Source organism: Pezoporus flaviventris, unplaced genomic scaffold (assembly GCF_033815535.1).
Source record: "Pezoporus flaviventris isolate CSIRO_AGI_PZ_B2104156 unplaced genomic scaffold, CSIRO_AGI_Pfla_v1 ptg000081l, whole genome shotgun sequence".
NCBI lineage: Eukaryota > Metazoa > Chordata > Aves > Psittaciformes > Psittacidae > Pezoporus > Pezoporus flaviventris.
The window spans coordinates 1470835-1476807 of record NW_026892629.1 but is presented as its reverse complement, the minus strand read 5'-3'; the positions used below and the strand labels follow the sequence as shown (position 1 = coordinate 1476807).

The following is a 5973-nucleotide window of genomic DNA, read 5'->3' as shown; positions in this document are numbered from 1 at the left end:
TTTTTTTTTAAGTGTTTTTGTGGGGGGAGGTTTTACGAACTATTCTGATTGCTGAGCACTGAGGCACAGCAGACTTTTGTTCCAACCCACCAGTTTCAAAAGCAGCAGCAATGCAAACCATGTCACACAGCTTGTGAGCATATAAGGCATTAACTGACTCCAGGCATAGTAGGAGTTGGATGGCACTTAATGGCTTTGAGTCCTGGTTAAGATCTGGTGAGGTAAAAGTGCTGCTTTTAGCAAGAATCTGACTTGAATGGTCTCATTAATAACCCCAAGTTATCGGCTGTGTACCAAAGCCCTGCTCTATAGTGTGCACCTCTGTTTTGTACAAGGTTACAGCGTGATAACTACATTATGGAAAACTGAGCAGCCCATGGGTGGGAGAAGACTGCACCACTTCTCCTTCCTCACCCCTCCCAATACCTTCTGTGAGTAAGCTATGACTCCTTAACCATCTCCCTTGTTAAGCTGCAGAGGAATGCAGTGGGGTGGTCTCCCCCACTAGCCTACTGTGCCTGATGGGTGTGAGATGGGGTCTGTGCCCCAGTGCATGCCCCAATGCATGCCCCAATGCAGCCAGGTCACCATAGCAATGAAGGGCTGCTGGGTAAAATGTGTCACTGCAGGCTTTGCCATGGAGAGGCAGAGCATCTTGGAAGAGCCCACCCAGGAGAAGAAAATAAGGCTGAAAACTGAACTTAGTTCAGTTACTTATCATAGGATATAAGACTTGTGGCTGGTATACAGAGAGAGTCCTTGATCTTTCAGTAATGTCTCTTAAAAGAGGAATTCAAGTTGCACATACAGGTCTGTAAGTTATCCATTATTACCTAGCAGTGTCTTTTCTTCCAGCTGTATAATATGGCTATAAAGATTTATTTGAGTTCTGAAGCCCAGAATCCTTTGGAAACCAAATAAGCCTCTGTTTCAGTTGTGGTTGGAAAAAAATTTCTCTCTCCTCTTTATTTCTCCGAGTTTCATGCTTCTCTACTTTCAGGTTGTATTCAGTGCAGTACCATATGCAAACACTGCTTCTTCCTCCTATTTCTGGAAGAAATGGCAGGAAGAAATAAAAAGCAATGAGACTTCCATCATGGTCTGGAGATCTGGTCAGTACAAGAGTTTAAGGAAATTCTGAAATCATTGCTGGGGTCAGGAGGCATCCAAACACACTCAAGCACTTGTCTGTCTATGATGAATTTTGCACTTCATACTTCTGCCAATGGAAAGCTAGGTAGTGTGGTTCACCGCCTTGCACAAGAGCTCATTTATAGCTGTGATTATCGGGGAAATGTGCTGAAACTGTTGCCTAGATCCTCAACAGGGTTTTGGGGTCACAAAGCTTGTGCCTTTAGTCAGGTTCAAAAACCTACTTTAGGTATACAGACTCTCCCTGCCCTGCATGGAGAAGGTCAAGTAACTCAGAAAAATATGCAGAAAGGTTGACAGGCTAGGAATTTGGAGGTACAGAAGTCAGGTTTCATCTCAGTGTACCCAGCTTCTTTCCCTGGCTGCCCGTCCACCTTGCTCCCTCACACCCTGACCAGTGCGTGGTGAAGAAGGACATTCTGCTGACACTATGGCAGAAGATTGGTCTGGAAGGGGCTGCATCCCACTAGGCAGGGAGAGCTCACTCCATGCATCTCTAAGAAGCAGCTGTGGGCAGAAGGCCACTGCACCTGCACATCACACTGTTTTCAACAGGTATGGCAGAGCCTTCCTCTTTTAAGTTCCTTTCTTAAAGGAGTTGACCTGAGGAAAGAAACAATTACAAGAGGATTAATCTCCATCTGGGTGGAGGTTAGCAGCCGGTCAGATTTGTGCTGTATTAAATGTGCTCTAAGCAAGCAGGTCAGGATGACTCCCTCAGGGGACAGAGGTGCCATGGAAGAAAGCTAAGTGCTTGTAAATCCCTTGAATTCCCAGTACAGAAGTCTCACCCACTGAGACACGAGGCAGGAATGAGTGTACAGGTACACCTGTTCAGAGGTCAGGTAAATCCTTGGCACAGCAAATCACCTGGCATGGTGGAGAGGTGCCTTCAATGTTAAATTGCATCAGGGAAAAGCCCTCTTCTTCTGTTGTAGGACCCCATATACCAAGCATGTCATTTATGATGTATAAAGTCATGCTGCCATTACATTTGCTTGAACTTGATAGGTCTTTTATTATTATTTCATGTATTTTGCATTCTTTTCTTTTACTTTATTTTATATTTACTTTTGTGTTATCTCATTTTTTATATCGCTGCTGTAGCAAACCTTGCAGTCAGCACATTATTCTCTGACAAGAGGATGTGAATGAACTCTGTGATTCAGCAAATCAGCAATGCTGCAAGAAGGACTTCAGGGTCAAAGCAATTGGCTGCTATAGACATAAAAGCATTACACTAAAATAGAATTGCAGCATCCACAGGAGGCACAAAAAATCAATTTCTTTTTAGAGACCACAGAAATAATGATGATGTATTTTTACAGTGGAAGGTAGAATGCAATTTTTGGTTGATGTCAGGTCTTTTAGGTACCCAGTGATGTCATTCACATCAGTGATCTGGATGGAACAAGAACAACCAACATCACAGTTCTCATCAGTGATGGCTGGATTTGCAGTTTCATTTAAAATATATGTCAGTCAAGAGTCTGGTTTTTTAGTGAAATGTCACTAAACCACAAGGAACACACTGACCTGAAAAACTGAATAAAAATAATCTCTCATGGGAGCTCAGGTTCTTGTGCAATCTGCATTTTTTTTGCTTTACTGTTCTTTAAAATGCAACAAAAGAAACCCAAAAGCAATTTGTCATTTTGTCTCAGAATCAGAAAACACTGAGAGAGAGGAAACTGCCCAGCATGAGATTATTATTATTATTATTTTCATAGTGACGTATTTTGAACATGGAAAATATTTCCCAACAGGTTTGGCTCGACCTTGCGATGAAGGCTCAAGTTGGTTCTTCATACATCTAACCTCATATATTCACCTCCATTTATCAGGTGATAAATAGGCCCATGCAGTCCACCCCATGGTGCAGAACAGAAGTCTCACTGGCACCCTGTGGTTCAGAGCCTGCCAGAGGTGCTGGGTTTGATTTTTCTCAATGATCTCAGCTCCAAGAATGGGGATGCAGGCAACTTTTCTCAAGTGCCCGTGCCTTTCCTTCATCTCTTTGCACGACAAGAAGGCCAGGATGGGGCCTTGGGTTTTGAGTAAGATCTCCTTTGAGAGATGGCAAATCACTCTTGAGCCTGTGAGCAGCAAAACCAGTGCAGGGGTTCTGTACACTTAACAAGCCAAGTCTGGCAAGGTGCTCAGCTCAGGACATGGGCAAGATGTATCTCCTGCCATGGTTACCTGTTTGCAGGTGAAATAAAACACAGCCAATTGGTAGGGAATATAATGCTCTAATGCACATTATCACTTCCCCTCTCAGTTTATATCATCAACACCATTCACACAGCCCCTGATTATATACAGCCAGGTGCCTGCTCTTTTTATAAACCTATTTAGTCATAAGACTACTCCCATAAAGTTTAGGATACAAAAGGAATTTGACCATGTGGAGAATAGAAAAGAACATTTGCATCCCAAGGCAGGATTTTAAAAGTGATTACTATAAACAGCTATTAAAAACAGTCCAACTAAAGGTGTAACAAAAGCTGGAAATGAAATGGAAACAATTAAAAAACCCAAAGCTTTTCCACTTTTCTCAAGTGGATTTTTTTAACTCAAAAGCAGATTTTTTTAACTCAAGAAAAAAGGTCTCATTTAGGACAAAAAATCAAATGTGAGATTTTTCTTCTACATTTCCATTTTGAGAAATTCTCAATGACTTCATAAGACGTGAATTTTCTGAATTATGAAACTTCTTAAAAATAACAGTCAAAAGCTGATGAAATTTTTTATATAAACATGTATTTATCTTTACACTATTCTAAGCTTTTTTGATAAATCTTTACAAAAAACTAACAGAGGTCCTAATTTCTTTTTGAAACAGACCAATAATCCGTTCTTGTTCTTTGTCTTCTGTTCAAAGATCAACAGAAATAGAAATTTAGGCTGTGCAATGATGCAGTGAAACAATATATACATTAGTTTGTATTTTCAGTTTATGTGAGTACTTAGCCCTGATGTTGCGAATTTGCTTATGCAAGCAAAACCCGAATAGTACAGAATAGATTATTAAAGCCTTGCTCAAAAATACATGCAGATGCTCTTCCCTTTCTGATTAGTCACCATTTTAGCAGATTTTCCTCAAGTGATGAGTGGGGGAAGTGGCCTCTGCCTCATCCTGTCCCCATCCAGAAGTGCACGCTGCTTCGGCTGGCCAGCGAGGCTCCTGCTGACCAAAGCTGAGTCTTCCAAATGGGATGGAAAGTCACCTCTGGTGGGGATACAGTGACAGAAAGACAGAGGTGCACTCAGAAAGGTTTTCAGAGGTGTTTTCAGGCTGCTAGAACCTGCAGCTAGAAGCGATATGTGAAAAAAACCTCAAAGTAACTGCAGAAAGCAGAGTGCAAGGCAGTTGTTGCATTAAGACCTTTGAGGACTCTGACCACATCTCCTGCACAAGGAAGTACTGAACAAGAGATATTTTTTCTTCCAATACCTTTGTTGGTATAGATTATTATATTTCTAAATACTCCTCAGGACTTTATACATACACAAGCTCCTATTTGTGTCTAGCTACTCCTCTAGGCCACAGATACCTGCCGGCGCAGCTGTTGCTTGTAGTCTTTTCAGCTTAAAACATCTTGCAGACAGTGTGTGTCATTGAGCTGTGCAAGTGTAGTTGTATGCTTTGGGCAAGAATATTTCCTTCTATTTGTTTTGAAATCAGATATATTGAGTTTTTATAGGGAGGTCCAGAAATTCTTGTCATGAGTGATATTTCAGGCATTGTCCTCAAGGGATCAGGTATGCTTGAGGGGCTACTTTTCTTCCTTCTGCAGCTGAGTCAGTTCCATCTTAAACCTTGCATTTAAAATTTTACCTATCATAAAATAAAGACATTGACTGAAGAAAAATCCCTTCTTTTTCTAATTTGATTTTGCTCCCAGCAGCCTGTGTCCGAGGACAGCAAACAACTTTCACAGACCTCTGCTCTAGATCCAGTTATCAGTGTATCAGCAAGGAGGTGTACAGTGCAAACTGCTCAGCCCTGCCTGATGGCCAGTCCCAGAACCCTTCAGAGAAAGAAGCTGCTGCTGGGGTGACCATCATGTGTGATTAGGACAGAGGCACATATGGAAAGGAAGAATCTTGGAGCCTCTCACTTGAAGAACAGCTTGCACATCACTTGGGAGTTGTCCAGCTTGTGGCCAGGACCCTGGAGCTCATGAGTTCTTGGTGGAAAGCACAGATGAGAGACTGTGCCCTGCTGTGTTGCCTCAGCTATAATTTCCAAGTGGCCTGAAGGTACAGTTCCACGTAGCTGTAATTTGATCTCAGGGTGACAAACTAAGATCAATAAACACACGAAGGTCCCTAGCAGGAGACAAGGATGAAACCTGCCTGCCAAACACAGAGTACAAAGAGCTTGGCAAGTCTCTTAAGTTCATTATATTTAGTAACTCACTTAATATGTTGGATTTGTTGTGCATGGTGCAAACAAGGATTTTGAACTACTGAGAGTACCTTTCATAACAATCACCTAGTGCTTTCAAGGGCATTGTGCTGAGGGATCAAACTAATATAGCCCAGGGTTTCCTGCCACACACCATAAAGACATAAATGGAAAAAGCCAAATAAATGTCTTAATATGCTCCCAGAAAGTTGTATGAGTATCCAGAAGTATGAATTTGTCTATTGTTTCTCCATGTATAAATCTTTCAGAATGATAATCCTTAGCAAAATAGCTAGCATATGAGTAATTTTTTTCTTTTTTTTTTTTCCAGTTGTCTTTAGTAGAAGCTTTTTGTACTATGAAGGATCCAAAAGAGAGTAATCTGTTGAAAAGTTTTTAGTTCTGCC

At 41.5% G+C, this 5973-nt stretch overlaps 1 long non-coding RNA gene across 1 annotated transcript; it reads left to right on the top strand.

Annotated features, from left to right (window-relative positions):
• The first annotated feature begins 338 nt into the window (after window positions 1-338).
• On the top strand, window positions 339-5739 carry LOC133280311 (uncharacterized). Its single transcript, XR_009747118.1, has 3 exons — window positions 339-431; window positions 2919-2996; window positions 5064-5739. It is a non-coding gene; the product is annotated as an uncharacterized LOC133280311 (long non-coding RNA).
• Window positions 5740-5973: the final 234 nt, after the last annotated feature.